The sequence below is a fragment of the Puma concolor genome, chromosome B2 (assembly GCF_028749965.1).
Source record: "Puma concolor isolate L17-30 chromosome B2, mPumCon1.1.hap2, whole genome shotgun sequence".
Classification (NCBI taxonomy): domain Eukaryota; kingdom Metazoa; phylum Chordata; class Mammalia; order Carnivora; family Felidae; genus Puma; species Puma concolor.
Genome location: NC_141671.1, coordinates 40,455,917 through 40,468,622, shown reverse-complemented (window position 1 = coordinate 40,468,622; position 12,706 = coordinate 40,455,917). Strand labels below are relative to the sequence as shown.

Below are 12,706 nucleotides of genomic sequence, written 5' to 3'. Positions count from 1 at the left end.
CCAAAACTCAAATATCAGCTCCTGAATCTAGCAGGCCAGTAAGTGATTTTCCGTTAATTTGTAAGCTCATCTCAGGCCTTCTGTCCTTTAGAAATGTTTGCCAAGATACCTGTTTGCCGGAAGATCCAAACCCTCCCTGCTGTTCTATGGGCATGGAATTTAACGCAATGTAAGGCAAAAACAATAGTTGAGTAATGCGATCTCCTGCCATGACACAATAAGGAACAGAAGTACTAATCATTACTAAAATTTCACCCTTAAAACCAGCATCTATAATTCCTAAGTGGACATGAACTCCCTTGGACGTAAGACTACTTCGTCCAATAAGAAGGCCAAGGAACCCTGAAGGAAGAGGGCCATAAATCCCAGTTTTAACCTTATAAGTTCCCATGGAAGGTTCAAGGACCAGAGAATCTGGGGCTGGGATATCTAATGCAGCGCTCCCTCCTGTGGCCTGGAGGAGGTCAGGGATTCGCCTGATAAGTCCCAATGCTCACAGGATAACAACATGGAATCTGATTCCCCACATTGTTTACATTTGGGCCCTGGGTGGGGGTGAGGGGGGCGATATCCTGTTTCCCGACCCAGACTGGCTGGGGACCTCCATTCTTATGGAATTTAGATCTACATTGATTTGCAAAATGATAGCCTTTATTGCAGGGGCAGGGAGGTTGGGGAGGTTGGGGAGGGGGAGGTTTAGTATTTTGTTCTGGTGGCCAAGGTGGATCACCGGAATTGTTAAGACTAGGCTGTTGACAATCCCTTTTATAATGTCCCAATTTGCCACAGCGAAAACACTTGGACTGTTTGTAAGGTCCAGTTCCTTGAATAGCCCTTGCCAGTAGCCCCATTTTATAGACCTCTGAGCTGGTATCTTGACAGGCCTTTAAATCATCAGTTAAATCACCTCCTTGAGCCTTCACTGGGCTAAAGCTTGTTGGCATTCCTTATTAGCATTATCAAAAGCCAGCAGCTGTTAAGAGATCAGGTAAACCCGCCTGATAACATCCTTTAGTCCAGGGATGAAATCTACATAGGGCTCCTTAGGACTCTGTTTAACTTGAACAAAAAAAGGGTGTAGCTTGTCCCAGGGTAGGTATTTTCTCCCAGGCACCAAGGAAGCACAGTCTAACTTGTATCACGGCTTGATCATCGTACTGAAGCTGAACCTGTATGCCAAAACCATTGTCCAGCCTGGTAAGTTGTTCCCGGGTAATGGGCACAGGAGCACTGATGGTGGCATCACGCTGGGCCTGTGTCTGTGCTTCTTCATCCCATCAAGTTCTAAATTGCAAAAATTCAGAAGCACGTAGGACAGTGCAACCTAGGACCTCCCAGTCCCATGGAAAGAGTCGCTTTGAATTCGCTAAACCAGACATCAATCCCAACGTATAAGGGGAATTAACACTGAATTGTGTGCAAGCCTGTTTTAAATCCTTGATTACCTTAAAACTTAAAGGAACCTGATCAAATTGTTGCCCTCCCTGCGGATATTGATTAGGAGGAATTTGGGTAATGTTAACGGGATAAACTGCAGGCATACTAGCCATTAATTCAGTGTCCCCGCAGCCTTAGCTTGTTGAAGCATCTGCATCATGGGGGAAACAGGAACTGTGATGCTCCAAGCAGAGGTATCAACAAATGGGTTTTCTGAATAAGCAGAACATTTAGTTTCCTCAAAAAGATTGACCTGCTCAGGACCGTGGGGCAGTGCGGGAGGCAGGGGTGCGGAAGCTTGAGCTGCAGCTATCTCTAGGCCATTAACCCGGGACCCCCGTAAGTTTCTGTCCCTCTGGTGGTGGGCCTAGGGGCTGGGCTCCCAGTCCTCATTATCCACAAACTCATGATCACTTTCAGCCAGTGAGGGATTGCGAGGACCAATGCCCCCATCTTCCTCCGATTCTGACTGCAAGGGCTGTAAAGTCAGGGAAATTAAATTACATAAAGACCATACAGGAAGAGAGAGAGGGATGGCTTCTCCTTGTTGATAAGTGCAGTGCAAAGCACAGAAAACCAAATTCCATTGTTTCTGATTCAGAGCATTTTTGCCAGAGGGCGTAAACCAATAACAATGATTCTTTACCAAATAAAACAAATCCTCAAACGCAGAATGGTTCACTCTTACCCTTGAGCTCTTTAATAAAGTCTGCAAGAGCTGAATATATGAGTCCTAACTAGGTGAGGTAGAATCCCCCATATTTACCCTGCAGAAATCCCGAAGGATGAGCTTCCCGGCTTCAAAGTTCCCTTCGGTTCCCGTGGCACTTCTTCAGCCGTGTGGCAAACGGCCACCTTCAGGTCCCTGTTCTGGAGCCAGCTGTAGAGAGACAGGGCCTGAAGGTGTGGTGAGGTGAGAATTGCAAAGCAGGGGGCTAAGACTCTCCAGCAGGGGGCTAAAGCCTGGGTCCCCTGGCTCAAGCCTCTTTTATTTTTTACAAATTGTTTGATAACAGCAAGCACATACAACATAGTATTTGGCATCTTGACAGGCCGTGCACCTGCAGGGTATTCCATACTGGGTCATGAGTACGTCTGGCACCAGACAAAACATTCTTATCCCAGGCCTGGTGCCCGTATGATGTCCTTCTGGAGAGAACAAGCAGTCCGGCGGCCTTCTGTCCTGGGAATGAAAGTGCTTTCAGTTCCTTGCTGCTCCGTCCCTTCCCTTCAGGACATTCTTATGGTACCTCCGGCTTCTTGTTCTCGACAAGTCCCTGTGTCCCTGCAGCCATGCTGGGAGGGAGGGCTAGGCAGGCGGAGTTGCCTTTCCTTACCTCTCCTGGGACTATTGTGGTTCTCCCAGTTTCTTCTCATGTCCTGAATCTTGGGTTTGGAGGAAGAAGGCAGGTTCTCCCTAGATGGTCAACAGAGTGGGATTCCAGAGGTAACCGGGGCCACCCAAGGCTATTTCCTCTACCAGGGCCACCGACAGCGCCATTCACTGACAGCGAACCCTAGTCCCACACTTTCTGGCCACCTCCCAGAGCCCAGTTCCCACACAGCCCTGTGGCCAAGGCTCCTCCTGGGAGAGAGAGAGATGTACCTCTGAAGAGGTGACCTTTCCAGGATTCGGGGCCAGAGATTGATTTGGGGTCCTGTCTCTGCTGTTTTCATTCCTGGGGATCCCACTGCACTCCGGCCGGGCCAGGTCTGAAGGCCCAGATGCTGTGCACTGTCTGCACCCTCGGGGAATCTAAGACCCCCGACTCAGACACTGGTGTGGAGCCCCCAGCTCAGAGAAATGGTGACGCCACCTTCCAAGTGCTCCCTATCTGCTGCGAAGGGGGGATCTCCTTCTCACACAGCAAAGAGCAGGTTAGAAGGGCTGAGGGCCACGGGGAAGGCAGTGTAAGAGGAAGGTGACCTTGGGACAGTGCAGGGAGGGGGGAAAGGGAAGACTCTAGAATGTCATATGTGGTAATGGCGCTCTCCAGCCAGCAGGGGGCAGGGCAGCCCGTCCGTCTCCGTCAAGCTCTCCCCTGACTTTGGTGGCGCTGCAGGACAGCCCAACTCCTAATGTGCTCCCTGTCTTGGGGTGGGGGGGGGGGTGAGGGGAGGAGGGGGAAGTGAGGGGGGCCAGGGGAGGAGGGGGAAGTGAGGGGGGCCAGGGTAGGTGGCACTGGCTGCAGAAGGAGCTCTGCGATGCCAATTCACCAGGGAACCTTAAGGAAATCACCAAGATTCCTCGGGACTCAATTTCCCTATGGTGAAATGGGGTAGCGACTGCTTTCCAAGGATTTTGTGGAAATTAAATTAGATCCCTGGTTCCCAGACTTGTCTACACACTGAGGTCACGTGGGCAGCCTCACCAACACTGATGCCTGGGCGCATCCCCACTGGGCTAGGTTCCTTGGTCTGGTGGTGGCTTGGACCTTGACAGTATTTTCAGGAGCCCCCGGTGATTCTAAGGTGCAGACAAGTTTGGGAACTCCAGAGTTAAATACTCTCGTGACCAGGCTTTGGAAACTCGATGTCGCAAATCTGTTTTTGCTCTTTTTTCTCAAGTCCCTTTTCCCCTTGCTTTGATTCCGTAAAACTGAAATCCCCTCCCCTCTCTCCTTGTACCTGCTGGGTAACGCCTCAGAATGGAAAACGCAGATTTCCCTCATGATCTGGACTCCCGCTACTCAGACATTCCCTCCTAGCACCTGTGCAAAGTTTGTCCAAAGGGCACTGATTAAAAACTCGGATCTGACAAGCCTCCTGCACCAAGGGAGACAGTCAGGGTGCTGTGAGTCCAGGAGGCAGTCGGGGGTCCGCCGCCCGGTGTCTCCACTGTTGCCCCCCTGGGATCACGGTCAGAGGTGGATGGTTCAGGTGCCTGGGGGCGCACCCAGCCCAGGTCCAACTTATATAAAATCTTAGTAGCTCTAGCTGATTGCTTCATGCTTATTTCCACCACAGCAGTCACTGTTTATGACAGTGTAGAAGGGAAATGTGCTTTGTATCCAATATCATGTGGAGTCCTGGTGATCTTCCTACAAACCTGCTCACCAAAGAGACCACTAAACGTGACATCATGTGGGATTTGGCATTTGGGCGTTTAATACGGTGCCATAGTTCTTGGAGCTGACCTTTGGGGTGTGTGAGAGGGTGCGTGATAGTCAGGGGAGTTGCCTTGGGGTTGGACTGCCTGGGGACCTTTTCCTATGGCTCCTATTTGTCATGATGGATCTCAGGGGCTGTGAAAAGTCTACCTGTAGGTGTGCCTGGGTCGGTTCAACCATGCCCTGCAGGCCAGGCAGGGCCTCTCTGCTCTCCCTGGGGACCACAGGTACTTAAGGGCTGGTGCAGCCTCTAATAGTCCCTACCTGCCTTCGGCCAGTTCTTCCCTGGCTTGTGGGAGATGGGTGGATAAAGTCAGGTGTTTCAAAGGATGAAGGGAAAGGAACAGAGATTGTAAGAAGTGGGATGGTCTCTTATTTACCTAGCTTCCCCTGTAAGTGCTAGGTGGGGTGTGGGGTGGGCAGGGGGAGCCAGCAACAGCCACAGTGTCTGGGCCATCTGGCTGAGCTGAGCGAGGCTGAAGCAGGGATTCCCCCCTCCCTCAGCGGCTGGAGGTTCCCCCACGAGGCCCCCACCTTCTCACTGCCCACAGAACCCGCCCTGCAGGCCTCATACTTACCCAATCAAGACCTTTCCTTTCTCAATCTTGTATTCAATGTGCTGGGACATCTGGGCACGGTCAGACCTGGCTCCTGGGTCTCTCCATCCCGTAGCCACCCTGCACACCCCTTCTTCCATACACCCTAGCACAGGGAGAGGGTGATATGACCTGGGAGGCCCTACACCTGCGGCTGGTCCTGCTGCTGCTGGCCTCAGGTAAGGGATAGGGGGAGGAGGTGGCTCCAGGGGGACAGGGGGAGGGAGGGAGGGAGGAAGGGAGGTTGGTGAGGAGAGGTGTGCAGTGGACTGTGGGATGGCGGGACAGGGTGGCAGTGTGGTGCTGGGGCTGGAGGGCCACCTGGGCTCTTGCTCTGAGTGTGGCTGTGTCCCATTCCCTAGCCTCACCTGAGGACTTGTTTCCTAGGCTCCTGGGTGCAGAGCCAGAAGGATGAGTTGGTGTGGGCCATACAGGACCAGGTACTCTCTGTGAAATGCCCATCCGCCCCCCCGCTAGGTGAGCATCAGAACAAAACCTGTCGAAACCCGGTTATTGCTTGAAGTTAGTCACCAGCACCAGTCCCCAGGTAATGGCCCAAAGCCCTCCACATTTCATCTGGGACAACTCTGCTGCTGGCTTCTTCCGTGTCATCGTAACAGAGATCACGAAGAAAAGTTCAGGAGCGTACTGGTGTGGAATAGACAGAGGTCCTATGAAAAGCATCACTATCCTCAAAAACATCAGCCTGGTGGTGACTTCAAGTGAGCTTTTTGCAGAGGGGAGGGGCCTGCCTGGGGTGTCTGGTGGGGGAAATGAAACCGCTCACCTCCTTCCCTCGCTTTCTTCCCCAGATCCCACCAGCTCCCTGCTCCCTTCCATACTGACTACGGGCAGTTAAGTCCCTAGTCCCCATATTCAGGCCATTGCCTCCATTCTTGGGTGTCCTGTCTCAGCAGGTATAAGATAATTTGGGGCCCACTGGGCACAGAGCCCTTGTCCACACAATGGCTCAGACCCAACCTCAGCCACCGACCCCCAGAACTGGCCACCCTGTATAGGCACGGGGTGTCTGTGTGGGGTCCTGTGGCCTAGGTCTCTCCCAGGCCAGACACGCTGTTGCTCAGGACCTTGGTTCAGACCAGAAGTGTCTTGAGACTCTGATGGTGAAAGGGCCATGCCTTTGGGACAAGTGGCTTGTGCCTTTTCCACAGGAGGGCTCCTGACTCTCCCTGCTCTTGGGGATTTGGGGACCCAGTATTAGGCTTCTCTCTCAGCCCAGGCCTCCCCTAGCCCCTGCTTGTCTCTTTCTACTAGCTCTGGGAAGCTCCCTAGCTTGGACCCCAGTCAGCCCTGGCCTGAGGGACCCTGGGGGCTGGCTGTGGCCCCTCCCCCGCTTCCTCTCAGGCTTTGGGGGCTGACCCCTCTCCCTCTGGGGACTCTAGGCTGCCGCTGCCTTCTCTGTGGTCATCAATCACACTTACTTTTCTAGTGACAACCATTTCAACCTTCATCAATGGCTCTGAGGACTGGTAGATCTGGGGTCCCACCTGAAGGGAGGGGGCTGGGAAGCTGGTGACTCATATGGGCTCTGATTCAGGAGACCAGGGGGACCTAGACGTCTGAAAGGGGTCCCAAGGTCTCAGGTCTCACCCCAAGGGTGAAGGAATGACTCTAAACTTCCCCCATGATGGAGCAGAAATAGCTACATATCAGAATGCAACATCTTCCATTAGTGCTGATTCACAGGCAAGAAGAATGAGGCCTGTCCAGAGTTACTCAGCTACTTCAGGCCCAAAGCAGAACTAAGATCCAGGCCTTCTGTCTCCTGGTCCAGTGCTCCTTTGGGGCTTAGAGATTCTCCATGGGCACCTCTGGGTGCCGGTTATAGTTGTGGCACTCTCTCCCTCTGCTTTTCCTTCGGGACCAATGGCCTTCTCCCTGTTCATTGGAGATGTGGCATGCCCTGATAGCATCACCCAGAGAAATGAGAACTTTGATCATTGCTTATTTCCTGGCTAACCTCTCCCTGTACCCAAGCTTCCTGCGTTCTCAGGATTCTGTTCCAGGCAGTCCCTGTGGCTCACCCCAGTGAGCTGGGGGTGGGTCTGGCCCATAAATAGGCTCCAGACCCATGCTGAGTTCAGGGGCTGCTCTCCCCAGCCTGGATCCTCCCCTCCTCCTTCTCCCTTCTCCCACAGCCTGCCTGACAGCACTTTCGTGGTGCTGTTGTGTGGACTCCTCGTGACCAAGATCATGGCTTTGACAGCCCTCCTCCTGTTTCTGACCTACAGAGCCCAGGTGAGTGGGGCCAGTGGGGCAGGGGAAAGCTTGTCTCCTGGGAGAGAGGTGCTGTAGGACAGAAGTAGCTAGGAGTCACACAGGTGGCATTGTTATCAATTGTAACTTATATCAATTTAAATGTTTCTTTCACCTTGTCTGTCTCTGTGAACTCATTTGGTTGTTATAAGCCACCGTCTTCTCTGACATTCAAACTCCTGCCCTTGGGGTCATGCCTACCCACAGCAGCTGGGTTGCCCAGTTTTGAGGCTGGTCTCAGGCATCCTCCCCTAACCACGCTGATGTACCAGACACACGCACACGCACACACACACACACACACAGGTATTCATCACCTCCATCAGACATCACCTCTGTCAGAGACAAGACCTACACACCCCGAAGTCCCTTCTAAGGGTCGTCCTAACCCTTGAGCCCTTAGCTCATGCTCTAGAACTCCCACCCCAGGACTTTGTATCATTCTGTCCTGAAGGGGAAAGCATGGGCAGGGAGAAGATGAGGGCCTGGTGACAAGGGGAGACTTCAGGAATGGACAGGGGGTGGGGCCAGAAGCAGGACAGACGAAGGAGGCACGGAATAGATGGTGAGTGTGTTTCTGAACCCCCTTCCCTGCTTCTCAGGTCTCCGCCGGCATTGTGGGAGTAGCAGAAGTGGCTGCCCCTGGCCCCACCAAGACCCCAGGGCCCTTGAGCACTCCTCAGTGAGCCTACAGTCCCCCCACCTCCTCCTGATCCTCCATGACCACTGAGACCTGGGGCCTCCAAGAAAAGGCCATTCCTGTGTTTCCGGAAGACACCTCCCAGCACCTGAAACTACCATTGTGGCGGCACCTCTCACCCCAGAGCTGAGGACCCCCCCCATTGCCTTCTCCAACGCCATGTCCACAAAGCAAGAACCCACCACCTGTGAGACTCTTCCTGGGCATCCAGGCTGCCCCTCTCCCACCCAGTGGACCAAACCCAACTGGTAGGCACCCTCCCCCTAACCTGTGCCTTTCCCTCCTCTCCTGGGTTACCTGTTTCTCTGCCAGCTCATGGTTCAGCTGGTCTCCCGGCCACCAATGCCCACTGCAGTCAGCTTCGGTTCCTGTTCTTCCCGATATGGGAAATATCCTTCGTTCATACCACATACAAATGTAATATTTGCTATTTCCAAAAATGACGCAAATTTTAAAAGTATACAACCATGAATGAAAAGTGTTTCCATCCTATATGTCAGATGAAAGGGTCAATAGCTTTAGTGCCCGAACATCTTCTTTCTCTTAAATAAGTAAGAATCAGGCAAATGTTTCCATTTTAAAAGGGCTAAGGCTACGAACACATCACTCAGTACAGAATAAGGAACGAATGAATGATATATATGTATGAACATGTGTCCAAAATGGCTGATAATCAAAGAAATGAGAAATGAAGCAAGACCCCATGCTTTGCCTGTTAGTTCAAAGAAGATTAAAATAAATATGATCATATTCCGAGCTGGAGATGTGTAGGGAAAAGGGAAGGACATAACTGATAGCGTCTTCCTGGAGGGGCAGTATGGCAATGAATTAAAAGGCAGAACGAGTAATTTATTCATCCATTCCACTGTTCATGGACATTTGGGTTCTTTCGCATTTGGGGCTGTTGTGAATAAAGCTGCTATGAACAATAAAAAAAAAAAAAAGAGTCACCTGGTTGTGAAGAAACAGTTTTAAACACTTTTCTAAGTAATTTGACATGTGTCATGATTGCTGTTGTTTAAAAAGGAAAATAATGGTATGTCCCCTAGATGTCGGTTTTAAAAAGTATGCCAACTATACTTGAGTAAAAAAGGTAAATAAAAAAATGAAAAGGCAAATAATTGTACAAGGCTTGAAAATCCAAAGCAGTCTCACACTGTACCCCTGTGCGCCCAGGTCCCATTCCTCTGAAGGAACATCTCTTATCTGTTTATTCTGATATTTACGTCTCTACTTGTGGAAGATAAGAAACAAATCTTATACTGTTATTTGCTCATTTTCCAGGTTTTGATATTACCTACTAATTTATTTATTTTGAGAGAGAGGGAGAGACAGAGAGAGAGAGAGAGAAAGAGAAGGAGAGAGGGAGAGAGCATGCGTTGGGAGGGGCAGAGAGAGGAGAGATAGAATCCCAAGCAGGCTCTGCACGGTCAGCACAGAGCCCAACGCGGGGCTCGACCCCATGAATGGTGAGATCATGACCTGAGCTGAAGTCGGACACTTAACCGACTGCGCTATCCAGGCGCCCTTTCAGTATAATTTTTGATTATATCCCAACTTGCCTTATTTTCATTTATTTTATTTTCTGCATATTCACCATGGATTAATTTCTAAACTCTCTACCAAAAGTGTAAAATTCATTTCGGAGTTTCAAACACAAGAAGTCATCCATTGGATCATTCCCTTGAGACACCCCAGACCTGCCAGGCTTCTTCCTGATGTGCTGGTTTCCCTGTAAGCCCGATGCACAACCTTCTGTGATTTCTCCTCGCCATCTTCTTGGGCATGCCCTTGGCTTCCACTTGGTGTTGGACGTGCTCTCTCCCTGAATTTCCTTTCTCTTTCTGAGTTTATCCTTTTTATTGGAACATTCCTTCCAACATCTTCCCTTACTTTTGAGAAGCCTGATGCCATTTATATTTCCAATCCACTGATGATGAGTTTTGGTTTTTTTCTCTTGCTCTTGGGGCTTTTAGGATTGTCCTCCCTCCCCCATTCTCCTCCAGTGCTCTGAAATTCCATGCTGATGTGTATTGATGTGGATTTTTTTTTTTTTTTTTTTTTTTTTTTTTTGCCATTTATAGTGCTGAGTGCCCAGTGGGCCTCTTCAGTCTGGCAAATCATATCCTTAATTCTGAGGTGTATTTTCTTTAATTCTTTTATAATCTTTCTTCCATTTTCTGTTTTTTTTTCTCTTTCTGTGAAATTTCTATTACACAAATGTTAGGCTTTATGGACATATCCTCCAAGTCTCTCTTTCCTTTTCCTTTTCATTGTTTTTGTTTACGATTTTATTAGGGTTGACATTTTTAATTACTATTTTACATACAGTGAAACACACAGATCTGAAATGTATAATTTGATGAGCTTTGGCAAATGCACAGAACCCGCTCCCATATCAATATATAGAACAGATTCACTGCCAGAGGCAGCCACATTACTCTGATTTCTTCCACATAGATTATTACCTTTGTCTCTTCTAGAACTTCTTAGAAGCACAATAATAGAGTACATGATCTTTTGTGTGGCATTTGCATTCACCACAGTGTTTCTGAGTTTCGTCTCTGTTGCTACATGCATTCATTCCTTTATGTTCCTAAGTCATATTCCACCATATGAATATACCTCATTTGTTTATCCCTTTAGCTGTTGACATTTGAGTGATGTGGCTAAAATGAATCACGTTGCTGTGATCATTCTCAAACAAGTCTTTGTATGGGCATACATTGTAACAGTTTCCCAGGGCTGCCAGAATGAAATGCCACAGACTGGATGGCTTACATGACAGAAATTAATTTTCTCTCAGTTCTGGAAGCTAGGAGTCTGAGGTCAAGGTATGAACAGGACTGGTGTCTTGAGGACTCTCTCCTTGGCTTGTAGATGACAGTCTTCTCCCTGTGTCTTCACGTGGTTATTCCTCTGTACTTATCTGTGTCCTCCTCTCTTCTCATAAAGACACCAGTTTTGTTAAATTTTGGTCCACCCTAATCTACTGACCTCATCTTGGCTTAACTCTTTAAATACCTAACTCCAAATACAGTCACACTCTGAAGTACAAAGGGTTAGAACTTAAACACATGAATCTGGAGGTATTCAGTTCAGCTCATCACATGCATTTTCTCCCCTTTGGTTAAATACCATGGAGATGGAATTGCTGGGTTGTAGAGTAAGAATATGTTTAACTTTATGAGAAACTGCTGGGCAAATTTCCAAGTTATTGTACTATTTTCATACTCTCTCATCCCCCAACCAAACAATATATGAGAGTTTCTGGTTCCTTTACATCCTTGTCAACTTTTGGTATTGACAGTGTTTTTTATTTTGGCTATTCTAGTAGATGCATAGAGAAATCTCACTGTAGTTTCTCTTTGCATTTCCCTGATGAGTAATGATGATGAGCATTTTTCCTGTGCTTACTAGCCACTACCACATCCTCTCTTAGGAAGTTCCTGTTCCAGCTTTTGCCCATTTTTCGTTGGATCTTTTTCTTTCTAGTATTGGGTTCTAGGAATCCTTTAGATATTCTGGATATAAATCTTTTTTCCAATCTTTGAATTGCACATATTTTATCTTGGCCTGTGACTGGCCTGTTCATTTTCTTAATAGTGTCTCTGGAGGAACAAACAATTTTAATTTTGACAAAGTCCAATTTCTTTCTTTAATGTTTTCTAAGTCCTAAGAATCTTTGGCCACCCCAAATGTTATAGCAGCATTTTTTTTTTTTCAACGTTTATTTATTTTTGGGACAGAGAGAGACAGAGCATGAACGGGGGAGGGGCAGAGAGAGAGGGAGACACAGAATCGGAAACAGGCTCCAGGCTCTGAGCCATCAGCCCAGAGCCTGATGCGGGGCTCGAACTCACCGACCGCGAGATCGTGACCTGGCTGAAGTCGGACGCTTAACCGACTGCGCCACCCAGGCGCCCCCATATAGCAGCATTTTAAAATGTTTTTCTTCTAGAAGCTTTAGAGATTTAGCTTTTATGTCTACATCTAAAATCAACATCTAGTTAATTTTTGTGTGTTGATGTTCACTTATTTTCATTTGGATATCCAGTTGTTTCAGATTTTCCTCCTCCATTGTGTTGCTTTGATGCCTTTATAAAGATCAGTTAAATACACAAAATAGATCTGTGTCTGAAATCTCAATTCTTTTCCATAGATATATTTATCTTTTAGCTAATATGACACTCTTTTTTTTTTTTAATTTTTTTTTTTAACGTTTATTTATTTTTGAGACAGAGAGAGACAGAGCATGAACGGGGGAGGGGCAGAGAGAGAGGGAGACACAGAATCGGAAACAGGCTCCAGGCTCTGAGCCATCAGCCCAGAGCCCGACGCGGGGCTCGAACTCACGGACCGCGAGATCGTGACCTGAGCTGAAGTCGGACGCTTAACCAACTGAGCCACCCAGGCGCCCCAATATGACACTCTTTTAATTACTATTGCTTTATAGTAAGTCTTAAAATCAGCTAGTGCAAGTCCTCCAAGTTCTTTTTCCACCACTTCTTGCTGGTTTTTCTAAGTCCTTTGCTTTTCCGTAACATTTTAGAATCATCTTATCAATTTCTACAAGAGAATTCTTT

At 48.5% G+C, this 12,706-nt stretch overlaps 1 long non-coding RNA gene across 3 annotated transcripts; it reads left to right on the top strand.

Annotated features, from left to right (window-relative positions):
• Nucleotides 1–5,174: 5,174 nt before the first annotated feature.
• Nucleotides 5,175–9,035, top strand: LOC147580940 (uncharacterized). 3 transcript variants are annotated; one of them, XR_015251229.1, is made up of 4 exons: nt 5,175–5,322; nt 5,531–5,620; nt 7,303–7,402; nt 8,023–9,035. It is a non-coding gene; the product is annotated as an uncharacterized LOC147580940 (long non-coding RNA). The 3 variants fall into 3 exon arrangements; XR_015251230.1 differs by lacking the exons at nt 5,175–5,322; nt 5,531–5,620 and adding an exon at nt 5,668–5,865; XR_015251228.1 differs by lacking the exons at nt 5,175–5,322; nt 5,531–5,620 and having other exon boundaries at nt 5,888–7,402.
• Nucleotides 9,036–12,706: the final 3,671 nt, after the last annotated feature.